The sequence below is a fragment of the Apteryx mantelli genome, chromosome 2 (assembly GCF_036417845.1).
Source record: "Apteryx mantelli isolate bAptMan1 chromosome 2, bAptMan1.hap1, whole genome shotgun sequence".
Classification (NCBI taxonomy): Eukaryota; Metazoa; Chordata; class Aves; order Apterygiformes; family Apterygidae; genus Apteryx; species Apteryx mantelli.
Window position 1 is genome coordinate 55,588,857 of NC_089979.1, and position 13,700 is coordinate 55,602,556.

Genomic DNA, 13,700 nt, shown 5'->3' on the forward strand with positions numbered 1-13,700 from the left:
ATGTCATGCAAGAAGCATGTCACAGGGTGCCACATTGAGCAGCGGGTTCCCGAGTCCCCGTGCAGCACCCATTCTTGTGTTTATTCTCTGTAGTGGTCAGAAAATCAGGAACAAGTGAGAAATTATGTGGATTATGATGAAATAAAAATGTGTTTTATCTCTGCAGATGAGTTCTGGAAGCTTGGTTATTTGTTTAGTCAACTAGGGATGCTCTGCATGCTTGAGATCTAACACATACTTCATCTCTCTCTGAGACCTAAATTTAAATCCAGCACCCGAGAATATCATGCAGATTTGTACACTTGCTGGTGGATTGTGGTTCCATGAAACAATGAAAAGATTATGCTTATCCATACTTATTCCATCTGTAACAGATGTAATATTAATAATATTTTTTTACTTAAATCACTCAGCTGTAATGCAGTGCAAATTAACCGAAGTTAGGAATATTCTTCATTTTAGCATTTCAGAGCACCTCAGGCAAGAGAACACATCTGAATGATTATCTCTTGTAGAGGATATTGAGATAGGTGCTTTCTTTTTTTGCATACGATGTGATTTTCAGTGAAATGAAATCATGTTGCAGCATGTTCTTTCCACTGAGGCAGGCTTGCTGGCATGTTGACTGAAGCACTCGTTTTGCAATTTTCTTTATAATTTGTGATACAGAACTTGGGGCTTTGAATGCATGCTATTATGTAGTGAGAAGATATTGTTAGGCTCCCTCTTACTGCTGTGGAAAATTCCTTCAACTGTGGAGAATTGTTGGTAGCTGAAACGTTAGCACAGTTGTTGTCTCTTGCAGCCTCCTGCACCATTGGGCACCTTCTGCCGTCCAGGAGGCCCATTGGGAAAGGGAGTGAGAGGAGCGATACTGCAGTTATTTCCAGCACGCTGATGGTCTGGCCCAGGTTAAGTCTGGTCAACAGAGTAATCCCCCTTGTACTTTAAATCACTAATGTTTTTCCATTTGTATGTAATTGAAAAGTCTGAGCTGTTGTACTTATTGCTCAGACAGGTTAGCAAGTTCAGCTGAAGTTGCTCATTTTTTAAGGCAAAGTCTGAATGTATTTTGATCACTAAAGAATTAGCTGTAAGTTTCTGTTTGAAGCATGTATAAAGGAGAATATGGTCAACAATTACACAAAACCTTTCTCCACTATTATTGCGTCTGTTGATTAGACAGATCTTAGACATTAGCACAGATATGGTACATTATATTATATAAGCCATATGTTATATTACATAAACTGTTTAATTACTGGCCTAAATTTCCATATAGGTCTCTAGATGAATGCCATACTTCATCTGCAGTAAGACAAAATGAGAGGCCCTGACATATAGAACACCAACTTATAACTTTGTATTACTAGAAAGCTTTTCTGGACTTACCGTTTTCTTAAGAGGTTTTAGAAGTAAAAATTTATGTATTATTTTGAATATATTTTGGAAGAATAATTATATAATTTATATAAATTTCCAGTATTTCCAATGTACGTGTGTGTTTTCTGCTGAGAGTATGGGTATGTTACTGTCTGCTTCTTGTAATAGGATTGTGTATATATTTAGCAAATGTTTTAAAATAATCCTTTTTTATTATTTTTCAATATGATAATATTTCTTTTTAAATGAACAACATGTGTGTCTAACATGTATTTTTCAAGAGTCAACAATTTCTGTGAAAGCTGTCATGGTGTAATAGCATTGTATGAAAAGCTGCTTTTCTTCATAAACCCTTATATTTAATCCCTCAAAGCAGCAAGCAACATACTGGCTGGGGAATTAACTTCAGATTGAAAATAAAGAAGAGGCCAAAATTAATGATAACTACAGAAAGCTGAAGATGTAATATAATTCCAGTAGGAGAGTAAGAGTTTGCAAAGCATGTTGCAATATTTGCTTTATGAAGAATAGTTACTGCAAAAATCAATGTATTTCATATGCCTACAGAAAACCACATTTTCCGGTAAATGTGTTCTTAAACTAATACTCTTGTAAACATACAGGAAATAAATTTGTGTGGTTATAGTTGGAATGATACTGGCTAGCTATCTGGTGTTAGAATATGAAGCTGATAATGCAGTGTAATATAAAATTAATTACAATGGTTTGACTTAAGGTTTCTATTTCACAGTATGAGATACTCAAATAGAAAGGGAAACAGGAATTTACAGCTGTCTTGACTGCTCCAGAAAATACTTGAACAGTTGAATTTCTTCCTAAAATAGTTCAATTTCATGTGATTGAGGTAATATACTGTATGCATCTGTTATAAGTCAAGATGTGAAAGAACTCAGTTCTAAAATGGACTTTTTTAAAAAAAAACGTTGTCATAATCTGTGTTGCAGACAAATCCTAGATCAGAAACTATTGTTGGCCTGTATTTTGCCTGTCCATAATTCAGAGAAAGAATGCTTCCGTAAGAAAACAAACCAACCTTCCTGACAAATTCTTGTGCATATTCCGCTTATTTAACCAGCATAGAGGAGTGAGAGTTATTTTATTCCAAGCTGTATTGTGGGAATCCAGAGCTGTGTATTTCAGGCCTACTTTACTGACAAAAATATACACTAATAGAATATTAGTATTAGAAAGTGCTGTCTCAACCCCTGCCTTTTCAGGCCTTTCCTCTTCCTTGTCTCTGGTTTAGTCAGTAGTCAACATTGGTTCTTGCATAATCTGAACTTTCAGATTTTCTCCTTACTTTTTGTAGATAAGGGTGTAGTCTGAATTGTTGGAGATAGGTTGGAGATTATTATTTCTCCTTCTATTGGTGATGCAGTGAAACTAAAAGCTGTGGAGGAGAGTCTGAGGAGGTGAGACCTCTCCTCTGGACCAGCTCAGCTCTTAGATCTGTCATGGGCTTCCAGCCTGAGGTTTGGGAAGGTTCAGGAGTTTGTCCAGCTGTTCACATTGGGATATTTGCATCCACCTTTCACTTGCACTGTGTATCCATGCTGCAGGAGACTGCCTTGATACCAAACGTGCACCTTTTTCATTATTTGTAGAAACAGTCCTTACTGCCGTGGTAGTGCCCCAGATCCACTCCTCTGTGCGCCTTTGAGGTTGGGTGGGATTGAATCCTGCAGGCTCACGGCAATACCGGGGTCATAACGTGAGGATCCCAGCTACACGCCGCAGTCCTTCCTTAAAACTGGTGGGGTTGGTTCCTTAAAGCTTGCTGCTGAGATGGGCCCGTGCCGTGTTGCAGGACCCGCTGTCACTCGCAAGAGCTGCTGGGCACAAAAGAACCTGGTTCATCTTTTTCTGCCTTTAAACTTCAAGCATAACAGAGCACCTTTTGAAAATAGTAGATTAATTTGAAAACTGGAAAATCCATTCTGATATACCAGATACATATATATAGGTTACCTTTTTAAAAATTAAGTACATAGTAACTGTGTTCAGCGTGCATGGATACAGTATTGCCAGTATCAAAATAAAAACAAAATTTTATTTGGAAAATGTGCACAAAACCCAAGAGAACAGTAAAATGATTATGCAAATACATAAAGGTATTCAAGCAATGCAGCTGTCAAGATAATATCACAAGCAGAAAGAAAAGACGCTTTCATCAGATCTCCAAATAATAATTCTTTACATCACGTTGCACCAACAGTACAGGAACTTAACCTCCAAAGAACTATTTATTTTATTGAGACTAGAAACAGAGCTTGTTACATTTTAGTAGTTTATACTGGGTATCTGTATACCATATTTTGGAAGAAAATGCACCATAAATTAATGCTGCATCTTCAAATACACATTAGAAATTAATCTAAAAGTTACATAATTTAATCAGCATCATTTAAATCTCTTTTGACAATGAAGCCAATACAGTGTGGGAAGTTAAGTAGAGGAGTTTATTAAAACAAATGGATGTGATCAATTCCAAGCTTTCTCAATCTTAGCCTGTATACTAGAGCAGGAATAAGCATTGCATAAGGGAACACTTTAATGACAGAATCCTCTTATCTCTGAAACCCAGTAATAAAAATAGTTATTATTGTCTGGACGCATCTGGCTGAGCCTTGGTATTAAGTACCACAAATAGGAATCTTGCCTTTTTAAAGAATGACTGACTGTTCAGTGCCGTATTGGCTGGGAGGGAAAGCTGCAGCTTTGTTTTGTGCAGACCTTCATACACAGCTCAAAAGGTAAAGGCTGTAATGATATTTTTGAAGAATTCATGAATATTTCTTTTATAAACTTTTTAATGCTGGCTTACTCCAGGCTTATACCAAAATAGTTCTGATTATCTTACCGGGGAGTGGAAGATGGTATGGTCTGTGTTACAGAAAATTCAAAATATCTTTACTGGGGAACAGGTGGCAGCATAGTTTTGTTGAATATTGTATAAGAACATACAGGACTGTATTCTTGTCTGAGTTCACAATGTTCTGTCTTGATCCTTTGAAAAAACTTACTTGTGAAATGTTCCCGGGTCTGCCATAGCAGCCTGATTCTTTCTGATGGGTTTTGGAACAATGAGTAGTGGCTTCTCTCTGGAGAGTCCTCTTAAACTGAGAAGTTTAAACTAGCGTTAAGCAATTTTAAAAGGAGTTGCTGATCAAACATTTTTTAACAGAATCTTTTGGCTTTCGAAGTTGGTGTCTCATGTAGCACCCAGTCTGTTTGCCTTCAGAGGCAGGGTTGATGTTTTTTTTCACTCATTACTTCAGTCTTTACAACCCAGTTAAGCAGTGTGTTTTAATGCAAGCATATTGTTATGTGGCCAGCTCAGTTAAATAGTGAGGCTCTTCAGAGCCTAATCAAGCATATATTTAAATCGCTTTATTGATTTTGGGCCTGGGTTAGTAATGTGGAAGGCTCAACCCAAAGAACAGAGAGACCAAGAGAGAGTTCTTCAGCTGGACGTTGTCCTCTTTTCGCGGGAACCACAGAAAATAATACTGTAAACTATGTAAAATGCCTTTATCTGCTTTGCATAATGAAATACAGCAGTGTAATTTATTGCTTTCCACCAAGTGTAGTCATTACTGTCTTCTCTTCATCTGGCTCATCTTTTCTCTCATAGTCAACATGTAAGATTTAACATTTCTATTTTGTGTGTTCTGAATATTTCAAAATGCAGGTCAGTGGCCTAGTCTGTGGGGAGACAAAGCTCTGCCTGTGATGTGTTACCTGCCATTACTACTTCTGAGAGATTCAGTTTATCCTGCTCCACAGTATACTTTGAAGAGTGGTGGTGAGGATTAGAATCGACAGAGGAGAAAAGAGAGACTTGGAGAAGTCCTTACTGGTGCTGGCCTTTACTTTCTGCCTTGTGTGGAAAGAGCTGACTCCTTCTGGAAGTTCAAACTTCAGCTCCTGCAGTCTGTAACCTCCCATGTCAACTCTTTTCTGTTGACTGGTTCTAGGCCATCAGACAGACTTTCCTACGTGAAAAAAACACAGGGAGTTAAGTGAACCTGGGTTTAAATATGCAGCACCACTTTTGTAGTTCTGAGCTTGAGAATTCTCTATGTGAATTTAGATGTAACAATGGTGTCTTAAAATCTACAGTGTGTCTGTAACATCTACCTAAGTGAAATTCCCGAATCATCAGAAGCATTTAATGTATCTCTTCTAATGTCTCCCCTTCCAAAATACGTTGTTCACTGCTCCATTTCAGTCTCTGAGCTTTTCTTAATCCTTTCTTTTGTATCCATTCATCCTACCAGGAAAAAAACCCAACCCACCAAGTTAGTAGCATCGTCTAGGTTAAATAAAATCACCATATCTTCAGGACATTTCATCCACCTTACTGCGAATAACAGAGTCGGCACTGATTCACTTCTTTCAATGCAGTGGTTCTTGTTAACAGAGTCCATATGATTAGTAAACTGAGATTTTTCAGAATTGCAGATAACGATCCTCTGACTACTTTAAACCAAACCTGAAAATACTTAGAAGTTAAAAACCATCAACTGCTTTGAGTGACCTTGGGTTCATGGAAGTGCTTCAGAAGACTGGTTTATTTTTTGCCGTGGGGATGGGCAGCCATATGTGTGAACAGTTTTGTGTCCAAATATTTCTGTTTACGACGGTTGCTTACATTTGCGTAAATCAAGTGTTCAGTGGTAGGACGCCTCTGTTTCTTCGGTCATTATTGCTATTAAGCAGTCTCATCAATGGTTTTGAGCTATGGTATAAATTTGCAGAATAACAAGTCTTTGTGAACAGCCATAATACTGTTGTTACTTGCCATTACTTACTGGCTGGAGGAACAGCCTATTTCGTGTACTTCATGTAGACTTTGGGGGAAGATCTTTCATTTCTGGGTATGCTGAAGCTTTTGTTTTACATGATGAAAATGGTGGAATGGCATATTACAATAATTATGAGTGTCTTCCTGGCTTTCAATTAATAAGATTTCCTATTAGCTGTCACTTAAGTTCATACTGATCTAAATGACTTTAGCTTAATCTTAGTCCCATAGAAGTCACTAATTAAAATGGCTTTTATGCTGTTTTTAATTATTTGAAAGAAAACTGTTTTGTGCTGATGGATAGGTTCTGAAAGTTACTTCTTAGTGATGGGGTTTAGTGTTGCTAGGTAGTCATAGTAGATTTGATAACCTAATTAGTATTTTTGTATAGTTTATGAGAAAGCTATTATCATTAAGAAATTGTCATCATTATTTGATAATTTAACTGATATAGATAAATATTGGCAGCAATATTGACTTGACACCTAACAAGGCTTAAGACCATAAGAAATATTGCATATTTTTGATATAAAATGAGTTCCTCCATAAATTTCTTTCCATGTCTCCCATACAACATTGACAACACTATTAATATTTGAAATTTCAAGTGTCAGCCATAGCTGTGTACTGATTTAATCACTTATTGTTAGTGTTGACATTTCATGTGAAAATTTGAATACCCCTAGAGAGTATGATCTGATCATTTCTTCTTGAGCAGATTTACTTTTCAGTGTAGGAACTGTACACATCTTTTAAAATACATCTTCTGGGAGCTGCATTCTCTAAGATCACATCTGAAGAAAAGAAGTTTTGTGGATATAAATTATTTAACCACATCTTTGTATAAACACTTTCACATATTCAGTCCAATTGATTTAATAAAATCATAGGCACAATGAGTTTTGAATCTTGATCCCCACCTCCACAGTTCAGAAATTTCAGTGTGCATGTTAGCTTCTCTTACCTTGTGGTAACAGACCTGTAATGTAGTTTACTTTTGATTCTTCAAAGCAAGATAGGAGTTATATTCGCATACAGAACTCCATATGATATATGTTATTAAGATACATGATATACGGTATAGGCTATACAGTACTACTTGAATTGATATACAGTACTAACATGATAAAACTGGTAATCTTTTGTCTTTCATGTAGCAATACATATGTATATGATATTTGAAAGAGCAGCTTTATTAAGCAGAATAGTAAACCATACTGTATAACTGGTAATTTTTACATAGAATATTGTATTTCACAGAATCACAGAATCGCTGAGGTTGGAAGGGACCTCTGGAGATCATCTACTCCAACCCCCCTGCTCAAGCAGGGTCACCTAGAGCACATTGTAAAGGATCGAGTCCAGGCAGCTTTTGAATATCTCCAGAGAAGGAGACTCCACAACCTCTCTGGGCAACCTGTGCCAGTGCTCTGTCACCCTCACAGTGAAAACTGTCACCCTCACAGTGAAAAAGTTTTTCCTCATGTTCAGATGGAACTGTCTGTGTTTCAGTTTGTGCCCATTGCCTCGCATCCTGTCACTGGGCACCACAGAAAAGAGTCTGGTCCCATCCTCTTGACACCCTCCCTTCAGATACTTGTACACGTTGATAAGATCGCCTCTCAGCCTTCTCTTCTCCAGGCTAAACAGGCCAAGCTCTCTCAGTCTTTCCTCGTAAGAGAGATGCTCCAGTCCCCTAATCATCTTTGTAGCCCTTCGCTGGACTTGCTCCAGTAGGGCCACATCCCTCTTGTACTGGGGAGCCCAGAACTGGACGCAGTACTCCAGATGTGGCCTCACCAGGGCTGAGGAGAGGGGGAGGATCACCTCCCTCGACCTGCTGGCAACACTCTTCCTGATGCACCCCAGGATGCCATTGGCCTTCTTGGCCACAAGGGCACATTGCTGCCTCATGCTTAACTTGGTGTCCACCAGCACTCCCAGGTCCTTCTCCGCAGAGCTGCTTTCCAGCAGGTCAACCCCCAACCTGTACTGCTGCATGGGGTTATTCCTCCCCAGGTGCAGGACCCTGCACTTGCCTTTGTTGAACTTCATGAGGTTCCTCTCTGCCCACCTCTCCAGCCTGTCCAGGTCTCTCTGAATGGCAGCACAGCCCTCTGGTGTATCGGCCACTCCTCCCAGTTTTGTATCGTCGGCAAACTTGCTGAGGGTACCCTCTGTCCCTTCATCCAGGTCATTGATGAAGAAGTTGAACAAGACTGGACCCAGGACTGACCCCTGGGGGACACCGCTAGCTACAGGCCTCCAACTAGACTCTGCACCGCTGATCACAACCCTCTGAGCTCTGCCATTCAGCCAGTTCTCAATCCACCTCCCTGTCCACTCATCTAGCCCACGCTTCCTGAGCTTGTCTATGAGGATGTTATGGGAGACAGTGTCAAAAGCCTTGCTGAAGTCTAGGTAGACAACATCCACTGCTCTCCCCTCATCTACCCAGCCAGTTATTTCATCAGAGAAGGCTGTCAGATTGGTTAAGCATGATTTCCCCTTGGTGAAGCCATGATGACTACTCCTGATCACTTTCTTGTTCTCCCCATGCTTGGAGATGGCCTCCAGGATGAACTGCTCCATCACCTTTCCAGGGATGCAAGTGAGGCTGACTGGCCTGTAGTTCCCTGGGTCCTCCTTCTTGCCCTTTTTGAAGACTGGGGTGACATTGGCTTTCTTCCAGTCCTCAGGCACCTCTCCTGTTCTCCATGACCTTTCAAAGATGATGGAGAGTGGCTTAGCAATAACATCCGCCAGCTCCCTCAGCACTCGTGGGTGCATCCCATCAGGGCCCATGAATTTGTGGGTGTCAAGTTTGCTTAAATGATCTCTAACCCACTCCTCCTCCACCAAGGGAAAGTCTTCCTTCCTCCAGACTTTCTCTCTTGCCTCCAGGGTCTGGGGTTCCTGAGGGCTGGCCTGAGCAGTAAAGACTGAAGCAAAGAAGGCATTCAGTAACTCTGCCTTCTCTGCATCCTTCGTCACCAGGGCACCCACCCCATTCAGCAAAGGGCCCACATTTTCCCTAGTCTTCCTCTTGCTACTGATGTATTTGAAGAAGCCCTTCTTGTTGTCTTTGACATCTCTAGCCAGATTTAATTCCAAACGGGCCTTAGCCTTCCTCGTCGCATCCCTGCATACTCTGACAACGTTCCTATATTCCTCCCAAGTGGCCTGTCCCCCTTTCCACTTTCTGTATACTTCCTTCTTCTGGTTGAGTTTTGCCAGGAGCTCCTTGCTCATCCATGCAGGTCTCCTACCTCCTTTGCTTGACTTCCTACTCATAGGGACGCACCGCTCTTGAGCCTGGAGGAAGTGATGTTTGAATATTAACCAGCTCTCTTGAACCCCCCTTCTTTCTAGAGCCCTAACCCATGGGATTCCTCCAAGTAGGTCCCTGAAGAGGCCAAAGTTTGCTCTCCTGAAGTCCAGGGTTGCGATCCTACTTGGTGCCCTGCTGCCTCCTCGCAGGATCCTCAACTCCACCGTCTCATGGTCACTGCAGCCAAGGCTGCCCCCGACCTTCACATCTTCCACCAGTCCTTCTTTGTTAGTATGAGGTCCAGCAGCACACCTCTCCTTGTTGGCTCCTCCACCACCTGTGTCAAGAAGTTGTCACCAATGCTCTGCAGGACCCTCCGGGACTGTTTGTGCCTAGCTGTGTTGTCTTTCCAGCAGATATGAGGGTGGCTGAAGTCCCCCATGAGAACCAGGGCCTGGGATCGTGAGGCTACTTCCAGCTGTCTGTAGAAGGCCTCATCGACTTCCTCTTCCTGATCAGGTGGCCTGTAGTAAACACCCACAACAGTGTCACCCATGCTAGCCTGCCCTTTAATCCTTACCCATAAGCTCTCAACTCGCTCTTCATCCACCCCTAGGCACAGCTCAATACATTCCAGTTGCTCTCTCACATAAAGAGCAACTCCACCACCTCGCTTTCCTGGCCTGTCTTTCCTAAAAAGCACGTAGCCATCCATGACAGCACTCCAGTCATGCGAGCTATCCCACCATGTCTCTGTAATGGCAATGAGATCATGGCCCTGCGACCGCACACCCATCTCTAGTTCTTCCTGTTTGTTCCCCATGCTGTGTGCATTGTTGTACAGGCATTTCAGGGAGGTGATCAAGCATGCAGGTTTCCCAGGAGGGATGCAAGAGGATCCTCCATAGCCACATCCCACGCGCACTTCCCTGGCTGCATTCACCTGCTGGAGGCATCCTGACTTGAACAGTCTTTTGCCAGCTACCCTGGCCCTATAATTCTCCCCTTCCGCCGTCTTTCCTAGTTTAAAGCCCTCCTTACCAGGTTGGCCAACCTGTTGGCAAAGACCCGCGTGCCGCTCTTAGTGAGGCGGATCTCATCTCTCCCCAGCAGTTGTCGATCTTCAAACAGGGTCCCATTGTTGTAGAAACCAAAACCCTGTTGCCAACACCAGCGGCGCAGCCAGTCGTTAACTTGGAAAGTCCGTCTTCTCCTCCTCTCATCCATCCCCCTCACTGGCAGGATTGAGGAGAAGATGACCTGGGCTCCCAGACCCTTGACCACCATCCCCAGAGCTCTGAAATCCTGCTTGATGGTCTCCAGTTTGCCCTTGGTGTCATTAGCACCCACATGGAAGAGCAGCAGTGGGTAATAGTCCGAAGCGTGGACAAGCCTTGGCAGTCTTTCCATGACATCTCTCACATGAGCCCCTGGCAGGCCACAAACCTCTCTAGACATGAGGTCAGGTCGGCAGATAGATGCCTCCGTCCCCTGCAGCAGGGAGTCCCCCACAACAATCACCCGCCGCTTCTTCCAGGTGTTCCAGCAGGGCACAGGGTCTGCTGTCCCAGTTACTCCCCTTGCAGCCATGCCCATGTCCTCCTCATCCTGGAGGGCACTAAACCTGTTCTGCAGCTTCAGGTCTTCAGGAGGAGTAGGAGCCTTTCTCCTCCCACGAGCAGTGACCAGTTTCCAGCCTTCTTCTATGATGTTATGATGTACCATTTCACACGGCACAGAGCCCTCTGGCAACTCCACTGCTGTGGGGGGTTGGGACTCCCAAAGCTGCAGTCTCCGAGAATACCCTGTCTATCTCTTGCTCATCTTCCTGGATGCTGCGCAGCCTGCTGACCTCCTCCTGCAACTCCCTTACCTGATGACAACTCATCAACAGCAGCACACCTCCTGCAGGAGAGCTGACTGCCAGCCCAGGCCTTCCGAAGGGGCCCCAAGCACTCCCTGCAGCCTGAGACCTGTAGAGCTGCATCTGCTGTCAGAGGGTCAGTCTGGGTCCCAGCCTCTGACACAGCAACTCCAACAGCCACTGGGGAACACGCTGTGCGGCATGTCACAACCATACTTGAGGAAGCGTACACCACAGGGAACAGAAACAAAGGTAGCTTCATGCACCCTTCTGCACAAACTGCTGCCTCTGTTCACTGCACTCTAGGCCTGGCTCTTATATAGGCCTCTCCCTAGCACTGGCTAAGAGGGTGCTTGACCCACCCTCATCAAGGGCCACCAGGATCAAAGGTCCCAACTCCCTCTGGTCAGGGCAACCAAGAGAGCTCATTAGCAGCAGCCACTCCTAGCTAGAGCTTCCTGTTTATCCTGTTTATGCTGATCATGCTATTGCTGTATATTCATTTTAGCAGTTTTTCATTCAGTGCCCATCGATGTGGCTGTTTTAACTCTGGAGTTTTTATATCTGAGCATGAGCCATAGAAATACAAACAAGGAATTGTAGCAGCAGTATTTCATTACTAAAGCTGAGAGATGTCAGGCATAATTACTGAGACTAACATCTGGAGTGGTTTATTGAAAGGAAGCTTGCCAGGATTGTTAGCATATACAAAGCAGCATTTTCCATATGTATGAAGCTTTATAACTAGAGCAGGTTAGGTGAATATTGCAAGTAAAAGACATAAAGTACAACAAAGAGAGTTTATGAATGCACCTACCGCAATAATGTGTTTGAGTCAACTACTCGAAGTTGTATGGGAGCTTTCCAAGGCCAAGAGTACCGTCTATCTATAGAAGATTTTGGTGAGATCTTTGGGATACAGATATATTTGAGCTTTCAGGTAATAGTAATTTTTCAAGGTTTCAGGCTACTACTTCTTCCAGTGGCCTCTTTTATATATTCCCATATTGTAAACAGCGCTAGTACATGTTCTTTATAGTCTTGGGTTAAATATAATATGAGACTCTTCAGCAGAGAAAAGATCCAAGTCAGTGTGAGGTTGCAGAATTAGCAGTTGGATTTTGTGGTCTTTTGTCAGGCCGCTCTTAGGCTCCATTAATATTACTGTAGAAGACAAATTTAGAATACCCAGCATCTTGCTACTGGTTCTTCTCTTGCAAGGAACTTGATGAAACCGTTTTGGAAGAATGTGACTTGTTTATAAGTTCCAACCTGTGCCTTTCATGTACACTCTTCCACAGTTTCCCTCTACCAGAAGCAGGAGGGCCAAGGAAATACCTGTGAATTTTTTATAATTTTGAATAGCATCAAAGCCTATCATTTATTTTTGACAAATGTAGGGTGGCTGCTACATGGCTACTTTGCAGTATCTTTCTAGCAGTTATATTAAGATGATAGGTTAGAAGTTAAAGAGTATTGGAAGGGATAAGATTGATATTTTAAGTAATATTTCCATGTTCTGTGAATGTTAGTTGAAAAGTTCATATTTTATCCTGCTTTGTTTTACGTTTCACTATTGTTGTTAAACATGTGTTTACAGATCTGCCCTTAGCAAGAGTTTAGATTCATGCTTAATTGTTAAGAACAAATCAGTTCCCAAGGAGATGTCATGTATTTCATTACATAGGAAAAGAACTAGAGTGCTGTTTTAATAACTTTAATAATTTCTTCAAATACTAGCCATGCCCTCAAAATACTCAGGGAACATTAGTATGTCTTTCAGAAAATATTCACTGAAGAATTGCAGAATCTGAAAAATTGAAGATTTCTCATTTTTACAGTTTAAAGAAATCAGATAATTCTCAATGAAATTTTAATTGCAAAATACACAGCTGCATTAAAAGAAAGTATATATTGCTAATAGCTCATTAATTCAGTACCTACATGTCTGAAGTTAGTATTTCATACTTAATAAAGTCAGTTTAACTACAATAAAAGTCAGTAAAACCATAGTGGATTGGGCACAAGCAGTATTTGTAAATAATCATAGTAACTCCAAATAACTTTGAGAGTTTCTCCCTTGGGGTTGCAGTTGTATATTCTAAATTTTGGAATTTTCTCTTAGGGATGTACCAAAACCTGATAACGTGAGATATATGAGAAAACTCCAGTTTTTTAAAACAAGTTTGCTCAAATGATGAGTTGCATTTTAGTTTCATCAGTAAGTAAAAATAAGAGGCCACAGTGCATTTAATCTTGGTCAGCAGTGAACTTTGTGTATAATGTATATGGATGATGTGCGTATATTAACATTAGTCGCTTACTTATTTTAGAAGTAATAAATAGTGTAATTC

At 41.7% G+C, this 13,700-nt stretch overlaps 1 protein-coding gene across 6 annotated transcripts in view; it reads left to right on the forward strand.

Moving 5' to 3' along the window:
• PTPRM (protein tyrosine phosphatase receptor type M) overlaps positions 1-13,700 on the forward strand; it is a 504,474-nt gene that overhangs the window by 73,340 nt on the left and 417,434 nt on the right. The gene's annotated exons all lie outside the window — the stretch shown is intronic.